The sequence below is a fragment of the Urocitellus parryii genome, chromosome X, assembly GCF_045843805.1.
Source record: "Urocitellus parryii isolate mUroPar1 chromosome X, mUroPar1.hap1, whole genome shotgun sequence".
In the NCBI taxonomy this organism is placed as follows: domain Eukaryota; kingdom Metazoa; phylum Chordata; class Mammalia; order Rodentia; family Sciuridae; genus Urocitellus; species Urocitellus parryii.
The window spans coordinates 40,152,690-40,165,415 of NC_135547.1; positions in this window are offsets into that span (position 1 = coordinate 40,152,690).

Here is a 12,726-nt window from a genome sequence, read left to right on the forward strand (position 1 = left end):
CCAGATTGGTGAAGGCAGATCTTTGTTCAGTCTACCTATCCAAATATTAATTTATTTCAAAAACAGCCTTACAGACACACCTAGAAATAATGTTTTTTTATCATATACCTGTACATCCCTTAGCCCAGTCTAGTTGACATATAAAACTATCCATCACAATAATGGTGACAAAAATATAAATCATTCAAATTTATTGAGTACTGAGTATATTCAAGGCACTGTTCTTAGTGCTCTACTTGTGTGGTTCCAGGCATTCGTACATTTTATAAGTGACAAGTAAATATAGAACGAGGTAATGTGCAAAAGATAAGCTGAATTAAACATAATTCTTGTTCACTACAAGTAATTTAGCTTTGCAATATAAATTATAAATATAATATAAAATTCAAAGCTTCTATATTGCAAAAGACAAGTCAGGAGACAAGAAAAATAACCAATGAGGAAAAATATTTATTTATATGCATGACAAAGGGTTAATGACCTCAACATAAAATAGTTATTTTAAATAAATAAGAAAAACAACACCTTAGTGATGCCCAGATAAATGGTTAAATATTATTTCTGCTTGTGTCTGAGAGGTTATTCCAGAAGAGCTTAGAATTTGAATTGGTGGACTGGTAAAGCAGATCATCGTCCTCAATGTGGGTGGGCATCATTCAAACTATTGAGGGGCTGAGTACAACAAAAAGGCAGCTGAAGGTTGAATTAACTCTGCCTGACTGAACTGAGACATCCATCTTCTCTTGCCCTCAATGCTCCTCTTTCTCAGGTCAAAAGAAATGGACTAGAATTTACACCAGTGGCTCTCCAGCTCTCAAACCTTTGAACTACAACAAAAGTTTTCCTGGAACTCCAGCTTGCAGATGGCAGATCATGAGACTTCTCAGCCTCTATAATCACAGGAGCCAATACCTTACAATAAATCTTTATTGGTTCTTTTCTTTAGAGAACCCTAAATGATATATGTCCTCAATATTATTCAAACAGATGTAATGTAAAATAGCTACAAAATAGCCACTTCTCACACATCAGATTATCCAACAAAAATAGAAATATATAGTGATGACTGAATATGAAGAAGTAGGTACACTCATATATTTCTCATGGAAGGATAAGTTGCCATAACCCTTTCTAGTATTTATTTGACTGTATGTATCAAAACCTTCCCCAAAAATCCTTCAGTCTAGAAATAATTTATAATAATTTATTATAATAATATATTAAGACAACTTTACAAGGATACAAGTACAAGCATGTCCATCCCAGTTTTGTATATACTATTGAAATATTTAAGAACAAGTGTCATGGTTCAGGAGGTTGAGGCAGGAGGATCACAAGTTCAAAGCCAGCCTCAGCAATTTAGCAAGGCCCTAAGCAACTTAGGGAGACCCTAAGAATAATAAATAAATAAGTGCTGGGGATGTAGCTCAGTGGTTATGCACCCCTAGGTTCAATCCCTGGTGTCAAATATATATATATATATATATATATATATATATATATATATATATATCAACAATATGGAATAAATTAACTAGAGAACAATGTATAAGTCCAATGTAATGTTGTAAAACCATTAAAAATATCATGTCAATTTATATTTTTGACATAGATATATATTCTTAATGAATGAAGTGTGAAATCATATATATAGTCCAATGCCTTTAAAATAGTCTTAAATCTCCAAACATGTAAATAGAAACACACCAGAAAGTATACACCTAAATGTCAACAGTGGTTATTGGTTTTGTTTTTCCATATTTTATATTAAATAAACTTGATTGAAACAATATTCATAAAACAAAATGTACTTCAAAAAATAAATTTTAGCTATGCACAGTGGCACATGCCTGTAACCCCAGCAGCTTGGGAGGCTAAGGTAGAAGGATCATGAGTTCAAAACCAGCCTCAGCAACTTAATGAGGCCCTAAGTATCTTAGTGAGATAAAATATTTAAAAAGGGCTGGGGATGTGGCTCAGTAGTTATGTGCCTCTGGGCTCAAACCCTGGTATGTATAAATAAAAATAAGTAAATAAATATGTATATGTGTGTGTGTGTGTGTGTGTATATATATATATACACACACACAAATATATATATATATATACATATATATTTAGAGTATATAATACAATGGTATTAAATATATGTAAATAGTAACTGGTTACTATAGTAAAGCAAAGTAACATATTTGTCATCTCACATGTTTTTGTGTGCAGCAAGGGCAGTTTCAATTTGATCATTTAGCAAAAGTTATTTATATGACTCCTGTTAGCTATAGTCTTCATGTTGTACATTTGGTCTCTAAATTTGTTCATCCTTCATATATGCTGCTTAGTATCCTTTGATTTACATTTCCCATTTCCTTATCACAACCCACTCCTTACTCTCTAGTTCTGTATATTTGCGGGTTTTTTTTTCAGATTTCATATGTGAGATCATGCAATATTTTCCTTTCTGTGTCTGGTTTATTTCACTTAATATAGTGTCTCACAGCTTCATCTATACTGTGGCAAGTGGCAGAATCTCCTTTTTTTTAAGGTTAAATAATGTTCTACTGGGGGGCTACTGTAGATAATGTTTTCATAAGCATGGGAGTGCAAGGTTGTTTTTTTTTTTACAAGGTTGTGAATTTAATTTCCTTTGCTCTTTCCTCACTGTTGAGTTTTTTCTTTTTATAAATTTTTTATATTTACCCATTATCTTGTACACATTTGCAAGGATTTTTTCTCAACCTACAGTTTGCTTTTGCATTTTTGGTTGTTTCCTTTTATGTACAAATATGTTTTAATTTAATGTAGTCTCATTCATTTATTTTTGCTTTTGTAGCATAAGCCTTTAGTGTTATATACAAAAAAAATATATCAGTACTAAGTCCAAAGTCAAGGAGGATTCCCCATATTTCCTTCTAGGAGTTTTATAGTCTTGCATTTTTTGTTTATGTGTTTTATCCATGATGAGTTGAATTTTGTATGTGGTGTAAGATAAGGGTCCAATTTCATTTGCTTGCATGTGAAAATTCAGTTTTTCCAGAATCATTAATTAAAACGACTGTTTATTCTTCATTGTATCTTCTTGGTCCTTGTGTCAAAATTAGTTGACCATACATGTTTAGATTTATTACTGGGCCTATCATCTGTTCCTCTGGTCTCTGAGTCTGTTTTTATGTCACTACAATATTGTTTTGTTTGTTTGTTTGTTTGTTTACTGAGGTTGAACTCAAGAACCCTTGACCACTGAGCCACATCCCCACCCTATTTTGTATTTTATTTAGAAATAGGGTCTTACTGAGTTGCTTAGCACCTTGCAGTTGCTGAGGCTGGCTTTAAATTCGTGATCCTCCTGCCTCAGCCTCCTGAGCTGCTGGGATTACAGGAGTGCACCACCATGTCTGACTCCATATTGCTTTGATTACTATATCTTTGTAATATAATTTTAAATCAGAAAATCTCAGCCTCCTGTGAAACTGGGATTACACTGACCCTGGCTCCACATTCATATATGATTTTGGTTATTTGAGACTTCTCTCCTTTTTATTGGTCTATGTAGGGGCTTATTGGTTTTGTTTATTTTCTTATAAACTAAGTTTTATTGATTATTTTCTATGTTTTCTTTCCTATTTTCTATTTGATATATTTCTGCTTTGATCTTTATTATTTCCTTACTTCTGCTAATGTTGGATTTAGTGTGCTCTTTTCTAGTTCAAAAATACACAGATATCTTCTATCGGAACCTTGCTTCCAAGATGACAAAAAAAGAAAGAATAGTAGTCATGCTAAAAAGGGCCATGGCCAGGTGCAGCCTATTCACTACACAGACTATGCCCAGTACAGTGCCCAAGGACAAGGCCATTAAGAAGTTCGTCATTCTCCACTCAAAACATCACTGTAGAGGCTGAAGCCATCAAGGACATTTCCAGAGAGAGAGTGTTTCCGATGCTTATGTGCTTCCTAAGCTCTAAGTTAAACTGCATTACAGTTGTGCCATTCACAGCAAGGATCAGGAGTCCATCTTGTGAAGCCCGGAAGCACTGAACATTCCACCCCAATTTAGACCTGCTGGGGCTGTCCCATGACTTCCACCAAAGCCCATGTAAGGTCCTTTATTAGTGAGGAAAAGTTATACTGGCAGGGGGGGATAAATATGGGAATTACAATTTAAATATTCACAGATATATGTCCTTAAAACAGTTTTATTGAGCTATAATTAATATATCATAAAATCCACATATTTTAATTCTAACTAGATAAATTTTGACAGATAATATATACCCATGAAGCCATTACCAAAATCAAAAAGTTTTCTTGTGCCTCTTTGTAATCAATCCACCCTGTCTCTCCCTCTATCCCAACTACATATCAGCAACTTCAGCCTTGCTTCTTATCACTATAGATCAGATTTTCTACAATTTTATATGAATGAAATGTGCTCTTTTTAGTCTCCTTAACTGAGATTCATCTTAGCTGCTGGGATTTCAGTAGCTCATTCCTTTTCTTTTTTTTTTTTTAAGACTCTCATCTCACACAATGTATAAAAATCAGCTCAAAAAGGGCTAAAAACAAAAAGTTTCAAAAATGTAAAGTTATTAGAAGAAAACACAGAGGGAAAGTTCCAGGACATTGGCCTAGGTGATTGTTTTTAAATGTGATCTCCAAAGCACATGCAACAAAATAAAAAATAGACAAGTGTGTTCATATCAAATTTAAAAATAAATCTTTCTGCATAGCAAAGCAAATAATCAAAATAATGAAGAGAACACCAATGGAATTGGCGAAAATATTTGCAAATGATACCCCTGATAAAGAGGTACCATTCAAAACACAGAAAACTCAAACAACTCTATAGTGAAAAATAAAATTATACTGTATAGTGAGAAATTAAAATTGGCCAAGAATCTGAATAGACAATTCTCAAAACAAGATGTCAGAATGGTCAACACATATATGGTAAAGTGTCCAGCATAAAAAATGATAAGGGAAATGCAAATTGAAATCACATTCATATACTCTCTCACACCTGTTATAATGACTGTTATCAAAAAGCAAAAGACCAGAAGTGATAGTGAAAATGTAGAACAATTTCAACTAGTATGCAGGAACCCCTGCATACTAGTGGGTGGGAAGGTAAATTAATACAGCTCATTATAGAAAACAGTACAGAGATTTCTCAAAAAATTAAAAGTCTAACTATCAAATGAGCAAATCAGAGCCAATTTATTCTTCAATCAGAAGAAATGAAATCAGTATGTACTATTCATAGTAGTCAAGATGACTATTCATAGTAGTCAATCAATCTAAGTGTCCATCAAAGGATAAATGGATAAAGAAAATATGATATACAGACACAATTCTGTGTATATGGCATACACATGATTATCTAGCTTGTAAAAAGAAGGAAGTCTTATTACTCATGACAATATGGATAAACCTGGAAGACATTATGTTAAGTGAAACTAATCCAGGCATAGAAAGCAAATACTTGAAAAACTTGAATTTATAGAATCAGAGTAAAGTGGTACTCATCAGAAACTGTGAGATAGGAGGATTGGGGAGCTGTTTATCATATAACACAGAATTTAAGTTAGACAGGAAAAATAAGCTCAAGAGATCTGGTTATATATCATGGTGACTACAGTTAATACATTTTATATTAGAAAATTTCAGAGAGTAGATTTTAAGTATTCTCCCCATAAAAAAATATATGTGGTAACACATATGTTAAATAGCTTGATTCAGCTAGGCGTGGTGGTGCACACCTTTAATACCAGTGTCTTAGGAGGTTGAGGAAGGAGGATCTCGAGTTCAAAGCCAGCCTCAGTAATTTATGCAGGCACTAAGCAACTCAGTGAGACCCTGTCTCAAAATAAAATACAAAATAGGGCTAGGGATGTGGCTGTGTGGTCTAATACCCCTGAGTTCAATCCTTGGTACCCCCTCAAAAAAGTAAAGCTTGATTCAGCCATTCCACAGTGTATACATGTAACAAAACATCATGTCATACACCATAATATACACAAATTTTACTTGTCGATTTAAAAAAAATTTTTAGTTTTTATTTGTTTTAATTAGATACACGATAGTACAATGATCTTGACATATCATACATTTGAATAAGATGGGTATAATTTCTCATTTTTCTGAGTATACAGGTTGCAGAATCACATTGGTCATGCAGTCACATATATACATACAGCAATAATAATATCTATTTTATTCTGCTGTCCTTCCTTTCTCCCCTTCTCCTCCCCTCTTAAAAACATTTTAAAGACCTCTTCACCTAGTCCTTTGCCAAAAGATTCTCTCCCATATTTTTTCTTAAAATTTTAACTTTTATCTTTTAAATTGTGGTCTGATCCATTGTGAGTTAATTTTTGTATAAGGTATAACATAATAGGCCAAGATTCTTTTGTTGTTGTTCATTTTATTTTTTGGTATCCAATTGTTCTGGCATAATTTGTGGAAAAGACTGTCCTTTGCTTTTTCATCTTTCTTTTAATGAGTTGACCAAGTATTCATTAATTTCTTTCCAGACTCTATTCTCTTCCCTTGCACCAATACTCCACAGTATGGATTATTATAGTAAGATACTTCTTGAACTCAAGGATAGTGATTACTGTAACTTAATTGTCCTTTTTCAAAATTGCTTAAGCCCTTCTACTTCCTTTGTCTCGTCATGTAAGTTTTAGTATAAACTTGTCTACATCAACAAAATGTCTTTGTGGGATTTTGTTTGGAACTCTGTTAAGTTACTAGATCAAACTGGAAAATTAACATCTATACTGTGTTAAATCTTCCTGTCCCTGAACATTTATTTGATTTCTCTCATTTATGTTGTGTAGTTTTTAGCCTACAAATCTTGTATGTTTTGTTAGCTAAGTATTTCACTTATTTTCACTGATTAAAATGATACATTTTAAATATTTGTTTCCATGTGTTTATTACTATAATATATAAATAGAGCTGATATTTTATGCTGATCTTGTAGTCTGTGAAATTTCTGAATTTAATGATTAGTTCCAGGATTTTTTAAATAAATTTTTATTTTATTTACTTATTTATTTTAAATTTTTATGTGTGCTCAGGATTGAATCCAATGCCTCACACATGCTAGACAAGCACTGTGAGCCACAACCCAGCCCTTTACAATATTTTTTGTACACTCATAGGATTTTCTGTAAGACCAACATGTCATCTTTAAATAGGGGCATTCTTTTCTTATGATCCATGTACCTTTTATTTTCTTTTTTGTCTTATTGTACTGAACAAGACCTCCAGTACAGCATTGAATTGTGGTGGCAGAACACACATTCTTACATGCTTCCAGAAAGTAGGCAGAAAGCAATCGATATTTTGCCATTCACTGCAAATGTTAGCTGTAGAGTTTTATAGATGCATTTTATCAAAATGGGAAAGTTACTCTCTATTCAAGGTTTTCAAGGTCATCACATCATGATGTGTACTGAGTTTTGTCAAAGTTTTTTTCCTGCATCAGTTGATAGATTTGGATTTTTCTTCTTTAGCCTATTAAAATATTGGATTAATTAATTTATTTTTCAAATGTTGATCCACATTTATCTCTGGATTAAACCTTAACTTTTCATTGTATATAATTTTATATAATACTGAATTATATTTGGTAGTATTTTGTTAAAATGAGAGGTATTGGTGTTCAGTTTTGGTAGAAAGAATCATGGCCATACCAAAGCCAAAAACATTCTGACCCCCAAAACCTTTGAATATGTTACTTAACATGGCAAAAGAGACCTTGCAAATATAATTAAGTTGAAGAGCTCAAGATAGGGAGATTATGCTGGAATATCCAGCTGGACTCAGTTTAATCACATAGGTCCTTAAAAGCAGAGAACTTTTCCCAGATGTGGTCAGAGGCACATGTGACTATGAAAAATAAAACCAGATAAATGATGCATGAAAAGAAGCTAGCCTGCAGTTGCTAGCTTTAAAGATGGAGGAAGGGAACCATAAGTCAAAGAATGCAGATGGCCTCTGGAAGCAGGAAAATTCTAGGAAATTGATTTTCTTCCTAGAGTCCCCAGGAAGAAATGCAGGCTACTTTTATTTTTGCCTGGTGAGACCCATTTTGGGCTTCTGAAGCACTAAATTTTAAGATAATGCATGTTTAAGATAAGCATGTTTTTTAAAGCCACTAAATTGTGGTAATTTGCTACAGGAGCAATAGAAAACTAATACACTAGTTATATTTTTTATGCTATCCTTTTCTGATGGGAATCTGGCTAATACAAGGATCAAAAACTGATCTGGGACAGTCCCTCTCCTCTTCTGTTTTCTAAAAGGGATTATGTAGAATTGATGAAAATTCCTCTTTTAGCTTAGTAGTTTAAACTTTTAGTTTAGTAGGGTTCCCCAGTGAAACTAAATTGGCCTGGAATTTTCATTTTTAGAAACTGTTTAATTACAAATTCAATTTCCTTAATTCTTACAGGATTTGCTCCTCTCTTAATGTAACTTAGTACCCACTGATCAACATTTCTCCATCCCTCCCAGTTCCTATAGTTCCCAGCTTCTGGAAATCATTCTACTCCCAACTTCTACCAACTTTTTTAAGATTCCACATATGAATGAGATCATCCAATACTTGTGATTCTATGCCTGGTTTAATTTCACTTAACATAATGATCTTCAGTTACATTCATGTTGTCACAAATAGCAGAACTTCATTCTTTATATTTCTGAATAGTATTCCATTGTGTATATGTATTATACTTCATTCATTCACCATTTGATGGACACAGTTTGCTTCCATTTTTGGCTCTTGTGAATAATACTTCAATGAACATAGAAGTGCAATGTCTCTAACATACTGATTTTATTCCTTCTGAGTATATATCTAGTGGTGGGATAGCTGGATCTTATGATAGATCTTATGACACTTTTCATTTGGGGGGGGGAGCTCCATACTGTTTTCCACAATGGCTGTCCTAATTCACACTCCCACTAACAGTGTACAAATGTTCCCTTTTCCCTATATCCTCACCAATACTTGTCATGTTTCTTTCTTTATATAATATCCATTTGGACTGGGGCAAAGTGATAATTTTTCCTATGTTCTTTTTCTTTATGTTCATAGTTTCAGGTCTTGCATTTAAGTCTTTAATTAATTTTGAGTTGATATTTGTAACTGGTAAGAAGTAGCTTCATTCTTCTGTACAAGGATATGCGAGTTTTCTAATAACATGTATTAAAAAGACTGTTTTATTTATAATATGTGTTCTTAGCACCTTTATAAAAAATCAGTTGGTTGTTGGTATGTAGGTTTACTCCTAGTCTCTCTATTCTATTCCATTGTTCTAGATATCTATTTTATGCTGATACCATAATGTTTTGATTACTACATCTATTTTATACTTATTTCTTTTTTATTTATTTTTTGCTTTAATTTTAACATGTTTGCTTTCCATTTTATTTTTGTATTTTTATTGGTGCATTATAGTTGTCCATAATGTGGAATTTGTTGTTACATATTTGTATATGCACAGAACATAACAAGATAATTTGGCAATGTCATTCCCCAGTACTTTGCCCCTCCTTTTCCTCCTCTCTCCCCCAGTCCCTTTCTTCTATTCTACTAATCTTCCTGCAATTTTCCTGAAATCCCCCCATCTTTATTTCCCTTTTTACTCTCTAGCTTCCACATAGAAGACATATGACCCTTGACCTTCTGGGTTTGGCTTATTTTGCTTAACATAATGTTCTCAAATTCATCTGTTTCCCTACAAGTGTCCTAATTTCATTTTTATTTGTGACTGAATAAAATCCCATTGTGTATATATACCATATTTTCTTTGTCCATTACTCTGTTGAATGACACCTAGGCTGGTTCCATAGTTTAGATATTGTGAATTGTGCTACTATAAACATTTGTATGCATGTATCACATGCATGAAGTGCAAGTGATACATGCATACAAATAGTATGAATACTTTAATTCTTTAGGATAAATACTAAAGAGTGATATAGGTAGGTCATATGTCTCTTCTTTGAAGAACCTCCATTCCAATTTCCATAGCTATTATACTAATTTTTATAATCTCACCAACCATATGAATGTGTTCTTTTTTCTCCACGACCTCTCCAGCTATTATTATTGTTTGCAACCTTGATGGCTGCCATCCTGACTGGAATGAAATAAAATCTCAGTGTTGTTTTGATTTGCATTTCCCTAATTGCTGATAATGTTGAATTTTTTTTCAAATATTTGATGGCCATTTGTATTTCTTCTCTTGAGAAGTGTCTTTAGTTCATTTGCCCATTTATTAACTTTTGGTGTTTAGTGTTTTTGAGTTCTTTATATCTTTTAAATATTAATCCTCTGTCAGAATAGCTAGCAAAGATTTTTCTCCCATTCTATAGTTTATTTCTTCATATTTTTGTTTCCTTTGCTGCAAAGAAGCTTTTTAATTTGATGTCATCCCATCTATTAATTCTTGGCATTATTTCCTAAGCTTTAGGAGTCCTATGGAAAAAGTCATTGCCTATGCCTCTATGTTAGAATGTTGACCCTTTTCTTCTAGGAGTTGCACAATTTCTTATCTAATTCCTAGGTCTTTGGTCCATTTTGAGTTGACTTTCATGCACGGTGAGATATAAGAATCTAGTTGTCATTCTTCTACATATGGATAACTAGTTTTTCCAGTACCATTTGTTTAAAAGGCCATCTTTTCTCCCAATGTATCTTTTTGGCACCTTTGTCAAGGATCAGATGACTGTATCTGTGTGGGTTTGTCTCTGTGTCTTCTATTCTGTACTATTGGTTTATGTATTTGTTTTTATACCAGTACCATACAGTTTTTGTTACTATAGCTCTGTAGTATAATTTGAAGTCAGGTATTGTAGTACCTCCAGTATTTCTTTCTTGGCTTAGAATTGCTTTGGCTATTCTGGGTCTTTTATTCTTCCAAAAGAATTTCAGAACTGTCTTTTCTAGTTCTGTGAAAAATGTCATTCATGCTTTTGGTGGGGCTTGCATTGAATCTGTATATTGCTTTTGGTAATATGGTCATCTTAATCATATTAATTTTGCCAATCCAGAAACATGGGAAGTCATTCCATCTTCTTGTGTCTTCTTCAGTTTATTTCTTCAACAGTTTTCATTTTAGAGGTCTTTCACCTCCTTTGTTAGATATATTCTGAAGTTTTTTGTTTGTTTGTTTCAGGCTATTGTGAATGAATTGTTTTCCTGATGATTTCTGCATCTTTGTTTTATGCTTTGAAGTCAGGTAAAGTAATGCCTTTGTTTTGTTCTTTTTGCTCAAAATTACTTTTGATATTTGGAGATTTTGTGGTTCCATATAAAATTTAGAAGTGATTTTTTTCTTTAAAAGCGGTGTTATTATTTTGATAAGGATTGCATTGAATCTATAAATTGCTTTAGATAGCATGAACATATTAACAATATTGATCTTTTTCATCCATGAATAGAAGATGCCTTTCCACTTTTTATATTTTCTTCAATTTTTTTCATCAGTGTTTCATAATTTTCATGGTAGGGATCTTTTATCTTTTTGGTTAAATTTATTCCTAGTTATTTTTGTAGTTATTGTAGGTTGAATTGCTTTCTTGATTTCTATTTCAGATAATTCACTATAGGTACATAGCCATATTACTGATGTTTGTATGTTGATTTTGTTCCCTGCAATTTTAATGATTCATTTATTAATGCTAGTCACTTTTTGTCTATTTGTTTGGTGGAGTTTTGGAGGGTTTTCTATATATGACATCATGTCATCTGCGAACAGTGACTATTTGATCTTTATTTTCCATTTTGAATTTCTTTCTTTCTCTATGTATAAAACTTTTTAGTTTAATACAGTCTTACATGTCCATTTTTACTTTTTTGCCTACATTTGTGGTATCAAATAAAAAAACTTGTTGTCAAGACTAATTAAGGGATTTTTCCATGTTTTATTCCAGAATTTTTTTAAATTTCTGATCCTATATTTTAATCTTTAATCCATTTAAGTTAATTTTTGTAAATGATGTAACATAGAGGCCCAATTTCAGTCTTTTGCATGAGGATATCTGATTTTTCCAACATCATTTGTTAAAGAGATTATCCTTTCCTAATTGTGTATTCTTGGCACCTGTGTCAAACATTAGTCGAGCATATATGCGTGAGTTTATTTTGGACTCTCAATTCTCTATCTATGGTCTATGTGTCTGTTATTATGCCAGTATCATACTGTTTTGATCACCATAGCTTTTCAATATAATTTTAAATCAGAAAAGCGATCTAATTTCATCATTTCTTAGGATTGTTTTTGTTATTTGACATGTTTTGTGGTTCCATATGAAACTTTGTGTTTTAGTCAGCTTTTTCATCACTGTGACAAGAAAGACCTGACAAGAACAATTTTAGAGGAGGAAAAGTGTATTTTGGGGCTTACAGTTTCATTGGTTTCAGTTCATAGACATATGGCTCTATTCCTCAGGACCTAAAATGAGGCAGGACATAATGGCAGAAATGTGTGGCAGAGTAAAGCAGCTGGGAACATGGCGCCAGGAAGCAGAGAAAGACTTCTCTCACCACTGACAAAATATATATCCCAAAGGCATGTCTCCAATGCCCACTTCTTCCAGCCACACCCTGCCTGCCTACAGATACCCTTCAGTTAATCCCTACTGGGAGATTACTGCACTGATTATATTAACGCTCTCATAACCCAATCATTTCATCTCTAAACTTTCTTG